This window comes from Nicotiana tomentosiformis, chromosome 3 (genome assembly GCF_000390325.3).
Source record: "Nicotiana tomentosiformis chromosome 3, ASM39032v3, whole genome shotgun sequence".
Classification (NCBI taxonomy): domain Eukaryota; kingdom Viridiplantae; phylum Streptophyta; class Magnoliopsida; order Solanales; family Solanaceae; genus Nicotiana; species Nicotiana tomentosiformis.
The window spans coordinates 117,664,942-117,679,356 of NC_090814.1; the positions used below are offsets into that span (position 1 = coordinate 117,664,942).

General features: G+C 42.2%; 1 pseudogene; it reads right to left on the minus strand.

Moving 5' to 3' along the window:
- Positions 1 to 1,046: 1,046 nt before the first annotated feature.
- LOC138908395 (uncharacterized) lies at positions 1,047 to 13,960 on the minus strand (annotated as a pseudogene).
- Positions 13,961 to 14,415: the final 455 nt, after the last annotated feature.

Below are 14,415 nucleotides of genomic sequence, written 5' to 3' on the forward strand. Positions count from 1 at the left end.
ACCTCTCTGAAGAATAGGTAACTGCCACTAGAATGAAATGGGCTGACTTGGTCAACCTGTCCACAATGACCCAAACTGCGTCAAATTTTCTCTGAGTCCGTGGGAGCACAACAACAAAATTCATAGTGATACGCTCCCACTTCCACTCAGGAATTTCTAACTTCTGAAGCAAACCACCAGGTCTTTGATGCTCGTACTTAACTTGCTGACAATTCAGGCACCGAGCTACATGTGCAACTATATCCTTTTTCATTCTCCTCCACCAATAATGTTGCCGCAAATCTTGATATATTTTAGCGGTACCTGGATGAATAGAATACCTGGAACTGTGTGCCTATTCAAGAATTAATTCACGAAGCCCATCCACATTAGGCACACAAATATGGCCCTGCATTCGCAGAACTCCATCTTCCCCCACAACAACCTGCTTGGCATCACCGTGCCGCACCGTGTCCTTAAGGACAAGTAAATAAGGATCATCATACTGCCTCTCTTTGATGCGCTCATATAAAGAAGACCGAGCGATTGTACAAGCTAGAACCCGACTGGGTTCTGAAACATCTAACCTCACGAACTGATTAGCCAAAGTCTAAACATCTGCAGCTAATGGCCTCTCATCAACCAGAATATACGCAAGACTGCCCATACTCACAGCTTTTCTACTCAAAGCATTGGCTACCACATTGGCCTTTCCGGGGTGATACAAAATGGTGATATCATAGTCTTTCAACAACTCCAACAATCTTCTCTACCTCGAATTAAGATCCTTTTGTTTGAACAGATACTGGAGGCTACGATGATCAGTAAATACCTCACACGAGATACCGTAGAGGTAATGCCTCCAAATCTTCAGCGCATAAACAAATGGCTGCCAATTCTAAGTCATGAACAAGATAATTCTTCTCGTGTACTTTCAACTGCCGCGACGCATATGCAATTACCTTGCCATCTTGCATTAATACTGCACCAAGCCCAATGTGAGATGCGTCACAATATACCGTATACGATCCTGATCTTGTAGGTAATACCAACACTGGCGCCGTAGTCAAAGCGGTCTTGAGCTTCTGAAAGCTCAACTCACACTCGTCTGACCATCTGAATGGGACACCTTTCTGGGTCAATCTGGTCAATGGGCTTGCTATAGATGAAAACCCTTCCACTAACTGACGATAATAACCTGCCAAACCCAGGAAACTCCGGATCTCTGTAACCGAAGTAGGTCTAGGCCAATTCTGAACAACCTCAATCTTCTTAGGATCCACCGTTATGCTTTTTGCCGATACAACATGTCCCCAAAAGGCAACTGAGTCTAACCAAAACTCACATTTTGAAAATTTGGCATATAACTGATTATTCTTCAAGATGTGAAGCACACTTCGAAGATGCTGCTCATGCTCCTCTCGACTGCTGTAGTAAATCAAGATATCATCAATGAATACAACCACACAAGAATCCAAATAAGTCTTGAACACCCGATTCATCAAATCTATAAATGCTGCTGAAGCATTTGTCAACCCAAATGACATCACTAGGAACTCGTAATGCCCATACCAAGTCCGAAAAGCTGTCTTAGGGACATCAGATGCCCTAATCTTCAACTGATGGTAACCAGATCTCAAATCAATTTTCGAAAATACCTTGGCATCTTGAAGCTGATCAAATAAGTCATCAATTCTTGGCAGCGGATATTTGTTTTTGATAGTGGCCTTGTTCAACTGCCGATAGTCTATACACATCCGCATCGAGCCATCTTTCTTCTTTACAAATAATACTGGTGCACCCCAGAGCGAGATACTAGGTCTAATGAATCCCTAATCAAGAAAGTCTTGTAACTGCTCTTTCAATTCTTTCAACTCTGGCGGGGCCATACGGTATGGTGGAATAGAAATAGGCTGAGTGCCCGGAGCCAAATCAATACAGAAGTCAATATCTCTATCGGGTGGCATCCCCGGAAGATCTGCAGGAAATACTTCTGAAAATTTACGAACAACTGGTACTGAGTCCATAGAAGGGACATCCGCACCGGGATCGCGAATATAAGCCAAATAGGCTAGACATCCTTTCTCTACCATACGCCGAGCTTTCATATAAGAAATAACACTACTGGAAGAAAGGCCAGGAGTTCCTTTCCACTCTAATCGAGGTAACCCCGGCATAGCTAGGGTCACTGTCTTGGCATGACAGTCCAATATAGCATGATAAGGAGACATCCAATCCATACCCAAGATGACATCAAAATCTACCTTATCAAGAAGTAGAAGATCTACACTAGTTTCAAGATTACCAATAGTAACCACACACGAATGGTAGACATGATCTACTACCACAGAGTCTCCCACCGGTGTAGATACACATACAGAAGCACTCGAAGTACTCAGAGAATCACAAGGCACAACCAAATATGAAGCAAAGTAGGAGGACACATAGGAATAAGTAGATCCTGGATCAAATAAAACTGAAGCATCTCTATGGCAAACTGGAATAATACCTGTGATCACAGCATTAGATGACTCGGCCTCAGGGCTAGCTAGAAAAGCATAAAATCGGGACTGGGCCCCACCACTCTGAACTGCATCTCTGGGAAGGCCTCTAACTGGTTGGCCTCCACCTCTAACGGTCTGACCTCCACCTCTAATGGCCTGACCTCCACCTCTAATGGCCTGACCTTCACCTCTAACTGCCTGACCCCTATTTCTAGCTGGCTGAGCAGGCGGTGAAGCAATCGGTGCCGGTATGATGACACGAGAATCTTGACCAGATCTGTTACTCGCCAATCTAGGGCAATACCTCCTGGTGTGACCAATGTTCCCACACTCATAACACTCATCCTAATGCCGTGGCTGCTGAAGCTGAAGCTAACCCAGATGGGCCGGATAACCACTGTAGTAACTCTGGAGTGGTGGAGCACTGATAGGAGATGGATGTGCACTGAATACTGGCTGCCCAGAGTAAGGCATAATAGGATCGTGACTCCCTGAAGCACCGGGAGATACATGAAGTGCTGAATGAAACGGTTTGGGAGGATGACCTCTACCAAAATTACCTCGGCCTCCAGACGAGGCACCACTATAACTACCAAACTGACGAGGCCTCTTATTGGACCTCTTCCCTCTTTCCTGTGCAAGAACCATTTCGATCCACCTTGCGACATTAGCAGCCACCTGAAAAGAAATCTCACTTCCGGTCTCCTTGGCTATCTGAAGTCTGATAGGGTGAGTGAGTCCCTCAATGAACCTCCTCACTCTCTCTCCCTCTGTAGGTAGTAAAAGGAGAGCATGACGGGCCAAATCCACAAAACGGGACTCATACTGAGTAACAGTTATACTGCCCTGCTGTAGACGCTCAAATTGCTTGTGGAATTCATCTCTCAATGTGATAGGGAGGAACTTCTCCAGAAATAGCTAAGAGAACTACTCCCAGGTAAGTTCAAGTGATCCGACTGCTCAGGTCAATGTGTAATCTCTCCACCACCTCTTGGCGGAACCCGTCATCTGGAATACAACAAAATCAACTCCATTGGTCTCAACTATACCCATGTTTTGTAGCACCTCATGGCAGCGTTCAAGATAATCTTGTGGGTCCTCAGAAGGTGTACCACTGAAGTGAACTGGAAAGAGCTTAGTAAACTTATCCAGTCTCAATAAGGCCTCAAAAGACATGGCGGGCCTATCACCAGTCTGTGCCGCAATAACTGGCTAAACTACCCCAACTGGCGGGGCTGCTGGAGCCTAATTCTGGGGAGCCATCTGCTCCAGAGCGGGAGTAGTGGGAGTTTTTGCTCCTCCCCCAGCCTGTGAGATGGCTGGTGCCACTGGAAATGTACCATTCTGGGCCACACCCTCCATAAGACTCACCAATCAGACTAGAGTGTCCTGAAGCACTGGAGTGGCTATGAATCCTTCTGGGACCTGAACTGGTCCAACTGGTACATTCTGAACTGGGACCTCCTCCTGAAGGTCTCCCTGAGGTTCTACAACAGGTGCAGCTGCTCGAGCTCTGGACTGAGCTCTACCTCAGCCCCTGCCTCGGCCTCTAGCATGACCTCGGCCTCGACCTCTACCCCTGGCCATAGTTTCCACCGGGGGTTCTGGTCACTGTCCATCGGTAGAGGTATTACGTGTTCTCACCATCTGCGAGAGAATAAGAGTAGAATGGTTCAATCATCGATGATAGAATAAAATCGCACGACAGAATAAGAAATAAGTGATATTGTTCCTAAACTTCATAGCCTCTAAGAGATAAGTACAGACGTCTTTGTACCGATCCTTCAGACTCTACTAAGCTTCCTCGTGACTCGTGAGACCTATGTAACCTAGTGCTCTGATACCAACTGTCACGACCCAAAATTCCCACCTTCGGACCGTGATGGCGCCTAACATTTCACTTGCTAGGCAAGCCAACGTTAGAATAACATTATCAAATTTTAAAATAATTTTAAATTTATTAACAACAAGGAAGCAAATGCGGAAGAAATTTTGAAATAATCCATAATAACAATGGTGTCTAAATACCATCCCAGAATTGGTGTCACAAGTGCACGAGCTTCTAGAATAAATAAAAATAAAGTTCTGAATAAAATAAAGCTGTCTGGAAATAAACACACAACTAAAGTACAATAGACGGGGACTTCAGAACTGCAAATGCAATGAAGTTATACCTCAAGTCTCCTCTGGTAGCTGAAATCTGAGCAAGTCTATGGTACGCCACTGGGACCAACTCCAAAATATGCACAAGAAGTGCAGAGTGTAGTATCAGTACAACCGACCCCATGTACTGGTAAGTGCTGAGCCTAACCTCGACGAAATAGTGACAAGGCTAAGGCGGTTCACTTACATTAACCTGTACGCAATATTAGTAACAACAAAAATAATAGGAATAAATCAGGTAATTCATTTATAATAATTGAAGGCAACTCAACAGTCATAACCAATTATCATTTTTATTATTTCTGTTGCAGCGTGCAACCCGCTCTCATAATATATCCACATTCAGTTCTGTTGCGGCGTGCAACCTGTTCCTCCAACATATTCATTTTAATCAAGTCTGTTGTGGCGTGCAACCCGATCCTCCAATATTAACTTTTTAACAAGTCTGTTGCGGCGTGCAACCCGATCCTCCAATATTGACTTTTAATAAGTCTGTTGCGACGTGCAATCCGATCCTCCAATGTTGACTTTTAATATGTTTGTTGCGGTGTGCAACCTGATCCTCCAATATAGACTTTTAATAAGTTTGTTGCGGCGTGCAACCCGATCCTCCAATATATTCATTATAATCAATCATGTTGCGACGTGCAACCCGCTCCTCCAACATTTTCATTTACCAATTCTTATAGAAGAATTTTTTCCAATAAATGTAACAATTAATATAAAATTACAAGACAACAAGCATACAATAATTATGATTTAATTATGAAGCAAACAATGACAAATAGCAAATTATTATGGAAATCAGGGAGCAAATAGGCAGTTTAATATTTATTATGCTAAATGTCAAAAAACAATTAAGGCACATAATTCAAATAGCATGTAACAATTAATGCAGGAATTCAAGAATTTATATTTGTAAAGAATAAGAGAGAAATAATTATTATAATAATTAACTTATAATTAAAAATAATTTATGATTTTTCAAGTAAGCAGACAAACAATTAATTTGACGACGTATAGATAATCGTCACCTCGCCTATACGTCGTTCACATGCAATTCACATAACAAACAATTTAGGGGTTCTATTCTCTCAAGTCAAGGTTAACCCTGACACTTACCTCGCTTTGCAAATTCCAATCAATTATTCAACCATAACTTTTCCTTTTAAATTTTCCTCCGAAAGCTTCAAATCTATTCACAAACAATTCAATATATTCAATACTAATCATAGGAATTAATTCCATATGAATTTACAAATTTTTCGGATAAAAATCCAAAATTCATTAAAATATTCGGCAGTGGGACCCACATCTCAAATCCAAGAAAAACTCACGAAATACGAACACTTGTTCCGATACGAGTTCAACCATACCAAATTGGTCCAATTCTGATATCAAATGGACCTTTAAATCTTAATTTTTTTGTTTTTGGACGATTTTATAAAAATCTGATTTTTCTTCCATAAATTCACAGATTCATGATATAAATGAGTAGGAAATCATCAAATATAATCAATATAGGATAAGGAATACTTACCCCAATGTTTTTCCGTGAAAATCGTCCAAAAATTGCCTTATCCGAAAATGGGTCGAAACCCCATTTCCACAACTTATATTCTGTTTCTGGGATTTTTACCCTTCGCGAACGCGGCCACTGCCTCGCGTTCGTGAAGCAAAATTATGTGCTGTCAAATCTTACTCTTCGCGAACGCGAGGGCTACCTCGCGAACGCGATGCATGCCTGGCTTGGCCTTCGCAAAAGCGAGATACCTTTCGCGAACGCGAAGGCTAATTTTTCCTGGCCAGTCTCTTTCCCTTCACGAACGCAAGGCTTCTATCGCGAAGGCGAAGCTTTGAACCTCAAGCCTTCGCGAATGCGGTCACTATGTCGCGAACGCGAAGCACAAAACTTGCCAGCCCAATTTGCTCTTTGCGTTCACGAGAGTACCTTCGCGATCGCGAAGAAGAACACACCAGAAGCCTGAAGTCTGCAGAAAACCAGATTTCCTAAGTCCGAAATCATCCTGTAGCCTATCCGAAACTCACCCGAGCCCTCGGGGCTCCAAACCAAACATGTACACAAGTTATAAAACATCATACGAACTTGCTCGCATGATCAAATCGCCAAAATAACACCTAGAACTACGAATCGGACACCAAATCAAAGGAAGTTTTCAAGAAAACTTTAAAACTTATATTATTACAACCGGACGTCCGAATCACGTCAAATCAACTCCAATTCTCACCAAATTCGGCAGACAAGTCATAAATATTATAGTGGACCTATACCGAGCTCCGGAACCAAAATACGGACCCGAGGTCAATAAATCCAACATCAGTAATTTCTTAAAAATCATTAAGCTTTCAAGCTTTTAATTTTTCATCAAAATTCCATAACTCGGGCTAGGGACCTCGGAATTCAATTCCGGGCATAAGCCCAAGTCCCAAATCACGATACGGACCTACCGGAATTTTCAAAACACTGATCCGGACCCGTTTGCTCAAAATGTTGATCAAAGTCAACTTAGTTGAGTTTTAAAGCTCTATTTCCCATTTTAATCCATTTTTCACATAAAAACTTTCCGGAAAATTGTACGAATTGCGCACGCAAGTCGAGGAATGATAAATGGTGCTTTTCGAGGTCTTAGAACACAAAATTACTTATTAAATTTAAAGATGACATTTTGGGTCATCACACCATGGCCACAGAACAGAAGATTGCAGACAACTAAGAGAGGAAGTGGCCCAGTTAATCAACAAAGGGCACCTTTGATAATTATTGAGCGATAGGGCGAAGAACCATTTTAAAAACAGGGATTTCGACAAGCAAATCGAACAAGAAGAACCGCAACACTTCATTCACATGATAATCAGCGGCGCCTATACCCCTCAGGGACCAGTGCTTAAACGCACTAAGACATCGATTGTGAGAGAAAAACAATCTCGAACTCAAGATTACACACCCATAGGAACTTTGTCCTTCAATGATGAAGATGCAGAAGGAGTCATGCAACCTCATAACGATGCACTAGTAATATCCGTACTCATGAATAAAACTAAAGTTAAGCGTGTGTTGATTGATCCAGGTAGCTCGGCCAACATCATCAGATTGAAGGTCATAGAACAGCTCGGCCTATAGGAACAGATCGTACCCACAACCCTGGTTCTAAACGGATTCAATATGGCATGTGAAACTACCAAAGGCAAGATAATTCTACAAATAAACGTGGCCGGAACCATCCAGGAAATGAAGTTCCACGTGATCGAAGGCGACATGATATACAACACCCTTTTCAGAAGGGCATGGATCCACAACATGAGAGTTGTACCTTCGACCCTACACCAGGTCCTTAAATTCCCAACATAGAGAGGAGTCAAAACAGTGTATGGAGAACAACTAGCCGCAAGAGAAATGTTCGCCGTCGAGGAAGCGAAACCAATATCCTCGCCTTCGCCAGTAAAAGGATCGGGCTCAGAAGGGGAATGAGATACCAAATAGCAATCACAAACACCGGCTTTGACGCAACCTGATAACCAGAGGATCAAAGAAGATGATGATCAGAGGATCCCTCGATCCTTCGTGATTCCCGATGACTCCGACGCCACCAAATCAACGATTGAGGAACTGGAGCAAGTCACACTAATCGAGCACTGGCCCGAACAGAAGGTATACCTGGGAACTAGGTTGAGCACCAAACCCTAGGTTCAGACCGGTGAAGCAAAAGAGAAGTCCCTAGTCCGAGGTAAAGCACGCATTCATAAAGGACGAGGTAACCAAACTTCTCAAGATAGGATCCATTCGGGAGGTGAAATATCCCGAATGGTTAGCCAATATAGTTGTAGTACCTAGAAAAGGAAACAAACTTAGAATGTGTGTGGATTATAAGGATTTGAACAAAGCATGCCCCAAAGACTTCTTTCCGCTGCCCAACATCAATCGCATGATCAATTCCACGACCGGCCACGAGATCCTCACTTTTCTCGATGCCTATTCCGGGTATAATCAAATCCAGATGAACTCGGAGGACCAGGAAAAGACTTCATCACCAAATATGGAACATATTGTTATAATGTGATGCCCTTCGGGCTAAAAAATGCAAGGGCTACTTACCAACGCCTAGTAAATAAAATGTTCGAAGAACAAATAGGTAAATCAATGGAAGTTTATATTAATGATATTCTAGTTAAGTCCCTGTGCGCAGAGGACCATTTGGCCCATTTACAGGAAATGTTTTAGATTTTGAGGAAATACAACATGAAGCTCAACCCCGAAAAATGTGCTTTCGGGGTCGGTTCGGGCAAGTTCCTCGGCTTCATGATGTCAAATCGGGGAATCGAGATTAACCCCGATAAAATCAAGGTTATCAAAGACATCACCATCGTGGACAGTGTGAAAGCTGTACAGAGGCTAACGGGACGGATTGCAGATTTAGGCCGATTCATTTCGAGATCATCATATCGAAGTCACAATTTTTTCTCTCTACTAAAAAAGAAGAACAATTTCGCTTGGACCCCAGAATGTCAACATGCATTAGAGGAACTAAAACGATATCTATCGAGCCCACCACTACCTCATACTCCAAAAACAGATGAAAAACTTTGCTTGTATTTGGATGTATCGGAGATCGCAGTAAGCGGTGTCCTAGTTCGAGAAGAGCAAGGTACGCAATTTCCCGTTTATTATATAAGTCGGACCTTAGGAGAAGCAGAAACTAGATATCCGCACCTAGAAAAATTGGCACTTGCACTGATAAGCGCCTCTAGAAAGTTAAGACCGTACTTTCAATGTCGCACCATATGCGTATTAACCACTTACCCGCTTCATAATATTTTGCACAAGCCCAAACTATCAGGCCTATTGGCCAAATGGGCCGTCAAACTCAATGGGTACGATATCGAATATCAACCCCGTACGGCCATCAAGTCTCAAATTTTAGCAGACTTCGTGGCTGATTTCATGCCAACCCTCATACCCGAAGTCAAAAAAGAACTCCTGTTGAAATCGGGTACGTCATTGGGGGTATGGACCTTTTTTAACAGACGGGGCTTCGAACATGAAGGGGTCCGGGCTAGGCATAGTTTTAAAGCCACCCACGGGTAACACTATTAGGCAATCTATCAAAACTACCAGATTGACTAACAAAGAGGCCGAGTATGAGGCCATGATTGCAGGTCTCGAGCTAGCTAAAAGCTTGGGAGCAGAAGTAATTGAAGCCAAGTATGACTCTTTGCTGGTGGTAAATCAAGTAAATAAAACCTTCGAAGTTTGAGAAGATAGAATGCAAAGGTATTTGGACAAACTACATGTCACTTTGCACTATTTTAAACAATGGACTTTACAGCATGTTCCACAAGAGCAAAACAACGAGGCTGATTCACTTGCGAACTTGGGATCATCGATCGAGGAAGGTGATTTGAGCTCGGGGACTGTCGTTCAACTCTCGATATCCGTGATCAAAGAAGGTCATGCGGAGATAAATTCTACGAGCTTAACTTGGGATTGGAGAAATAAGTGTATTGGATATTTAAATAACGGAAAGCTCCCATCGGATCCTAAAGATTCAAGGGCTCTACGAACCAAAGCTGCTTGATTCACGATGGCTTCGTATGGAATGCTATACCGAAGGACATTCGATGGACCATTGGCAGTATGCTTAGGTCCGGGAGATACCGATTACATCCTACGTGAAGTGCACGAGGGTACTTGTGGGAATCACTCCGGTGCCGATTCATTAGTCTGAAAAATAATCAGGGCAGGGTATTATTGGATCAATATGGGCAAAGATGCAAAGGAATTTGTTCGAAAATATGACAAATGTCAAAGGTTTTCACCAATGATCCATCAACCCGGAGAGCAACTTTATTCACTCCTGTCCCCATGGCCATTCATGAAATGGGGAATGGATATCGTCGGCCCTCTGCCATCGACCCTAGGTAAAGCTAAATTCATTTTATTTATGACTGTCTATTTCTCTAAATGGGTTGAAGCATAGGCGTTCGAGAAAGTAAGAGAGAAAGAGGTTATAGACTTTATCTGAGATCATATCGTATGTCGATTCAGGATACCCGCCGAAATAGTATGTGACAATGGTAAACAATTTGTTGGCAGCAAAGTGACGAAATTCTTCGAAGATCACAAAATAAGAAGGATATTATCTACACCGTATCACCCGAGTGGTAGCGGACAGGCCGAATCAATGAACAAAACTATCATTCAAAACCTGAAGAAGAGGCTGAGCGACGCTAAAGGAAAATGGAGAGAAATCCTACCCGAAGTCCTTTGGGCATATCGAACAACGCCAAAATCTAGTATGGGGGCAACCCCGTCTCCTTAGTATATGGATCCGAAGCCTTGATACTAGTCGAAGTCGGCGAACCCAATGCCAAATTTCGATACACAACAGAAGAATCAAATAACGAGGCTATGAACACTAGCCTCGAATTATCGGACGAAAAACGAGAAGCTGCTCTCATCCAATTGGCCGCCCAAAAACAACGAATTGAAAGATACTACAATCGAAGAACCAAGCTCCGCCTTTTAAGCTCGAGGACTTAGTGGTAAGAAAAGTCACCCTCAATACCCGATATCCGAATGAAGGAAAACTAGGACAGAACTATGAAGGACCATATCAGGTTCTCGAGAATGTCGGAAAGGGATTATACAAGCTCGGCATTATAAACGGCAAACAACTATCAAGCAATTGGAATGTGTCACATCCAGTGTTTTAAAAGGCGTTGGCGTAAGGCGAGGCATTTTACATATGCCTCAGCGGGGCATAAGCCCCATAGGTATTTAGTTTTTAATATTTTATAAAATAATATAATGACAGTAAATATTTATAAACACGTAAAATTTCATAAATATTGAAGAAAACTATATATATGTGTGCTCCATCCCCACAAAAAACTAATCAAAACAATCATTATACGTTACTTACAAGCACAAGTAATTTGAGTCAAAGAATAAAGTTTTCTATATGGAGGAACAAAAATGATGATTAACCTAAAATTTAAACTTTGAATTTGTTGCTATGAAGAAGAATGTAGTTCTCTTTGTATTTGTAAAAAAAATTAAATATTCATTTCTTTTGGGAGATATTAGCAGACTAGCAGACAAGATAAAAAATTGAAAAAATCATGAATTATGGCTTAAATCAATAAAAAAGGTCTTTACTTTTAAATTTAATACTTTTGAGTTCCTTTTAAAATCTTTTGAGTAATTACCAAACGGACTTTTGAGAATTTGGGTATTATATGAAGGACTAATTCAACAAATTTTGTTTTAATTTGAAAAAGTCTCTAGGGTTTACTCCTTACTAAAAAAACGCGCCACGAATGCCCGGGCGTACGCCCCCAACACCCTGAACGCCTGGGCGTACGCCCAAAATTGCGTGGTGTATGCCTCTTGAGACTTTCGCCCCACACCATCGCCCAGAGCGTTTTTGGTACGCCTCGCCTCGGGGCTCGCCCTAGAAACGCCTTTTAGAATAGAGGTCGCATCTAAAATGATACTACTGTTAAGGTACGACCCTCTCATATTCATTTACATTTCAAAACTCCGCAGAAGTCCGATCAGGAGATAAGATGGATCCTTTAGTTCTAAGCCTTAGATCTGAAAGCACGCGTTGCACTCTTTTTCCCTTAAACCGGTTTTATCCCAAATGGGTTTTTTGGCAAGGTTTTTAATGAGGCAAACAATGATAGTGCCATACTTGGAAACAACACAACAGTATCCGAGGCCTCTTTGCAATTGAACTCGAATACTGGGGGGGAATTAGCCCTCAAATATATCAACTTCTGATCCAAGAAAATTATTTCGCAACAACGAGATTCTAATAGGAAAATGTTGTAAGATTCCTAGCCCTGACGCAAAACATGAACGCATGTATAATGACTTGCAAAGAAAGTTTTCCTCTTTTTTGATATCTTATATCCAAGAAATATTCCTCTATTTTTGAGATTTATTATGCAAACAGAATTAGGATAAATCTCTGATTTCGAGTTCGAATCACTCACTCGACCATTACGCCTATGAGCTACATTATTTCGAGTTCGAATCATTCACTTGACTACTAAGCCTGCGGGCTACTTTTATTTCGAGTTTGAGCAAGCACTCACTCGACCAGTACGCCTACGAGCTACATTATTTTGAGTTCGAATCATTCACTTGACTACTAAGCCTACATGCTACTTTTATTTTGAGTTTGAGCAAGCTCTCACTCTACCATTATGCCTACGAGCTACATTATTTCGAGTTCGAATCATTCACTTGACTACTAAGCCTACATGCTGCTTTTATTTCGAGTTCGAGCAAGCACTCACTCGACCATTATGCCTACGGGCTACATTATTTCGAGTTCGAATCATTCACTTGACTACTAAGCCTACGGGCTACTTTTATTTCGAGTTCGAGCAAGCACTCACTCGACCATTATGCCTACGGTCTACATTATTTTGAGTTCGAATCATTCACTCGACTACTAAGCCTACAAGCTACTTTTATTTCGAGTTCGAGCAAGCACTCACTCGACCATTACGCCTACGGGCTACATTATTTTGAGTTCGAATCATTCACTCGACTACTAAGCCTATGGGCTACTTTTATTTCGAGTTTGAGCAAGCACTCACTCGACCATTAAGCCTACGGGCTACATTATTTCAAGTTCGAATCATTCACTCGACTACTAAGCATACATGCTACTTTTATTTCAAGTTTCAAGTCGCTTAAATCCTTGTGAAAATATTCATAAGGCATGGATAAAAGTCTTCACAAGACAGGAAACAAAACAGGAGCAAGTCGTCAAAAAGGGGGACATTTCTATATACAAAATTGTTTACATGATTGATTACAACGTAAAAAATAAAGGACTAAGCTTCCTGGTTATCTCCAGGAATGGTCTCTTCTCTATAGGGCTCCCCCCATTCTCAGAACCGCTCTTACCCCCGTCATCATCATCATTGTCATCATCATCGTCATCGGAAACCAAGGCTTCAACATCGACTTCGAGTTCTTTGGCCCTTTTTATTTCTTCAGCGAGGTCGAAACCTCGAGCATGTATCTCCTCGAGGGTCTCCCTCCGAGATCGGCACTTAGCAAGTTCGGCAACCCAATGTGCTCGAGTATCGGCAGTCTCGGATGCCTCTCTAGCTTGGACCTGGGCAGCTTCAGCATCGGCGCGATAGATGCCCACAAGTGCATCTGCATCGGCCTTTGCCTTCTCAGTGTTAGATTCGGCCTTGGCAAATACAAAGGCTAACCGAGCTTCGAGCTCCTGTATCCTTCTTGCTTGAACCGAGCCTTTCTCCTTCATCTTTTGAAGTTGGTTTTCAGCCGATGACAATTAGGCTCGAGTAGTTTCTTTCTCTGCAGCAAAGCGGTCCATTCCTTCATTCCACATCAAAGACTCCGCTCTTATCACATCAACTTCTTCACAAAGGTTTCCGATCATCTCGATTTTGTGCTGTAGCTATAAGACCTAAAGGTTAGCCATCGTTCCGGTATCAAGCCCATAGGCTTTTAAAAGCATTATTACCTGCTCGGAGAAATCGATCTGATCTTGGTGAGTGTAACAACCCGGCCTGTCGTTTCGAGAGTTATAGCCCTGTTTTCCCTATTTCTACTTTTTTTTTGTGTTATTCAGCTATATTATGTTATATCGGGTTAGTTGGTTCGGGACCGAAGTGGTTTCAGAGTGAATTAAGATACTTAGTCTCTTAAGTAGAAACTTAAGTTGGAAAAGTCAATCGGATGTTGACCTATGTATAA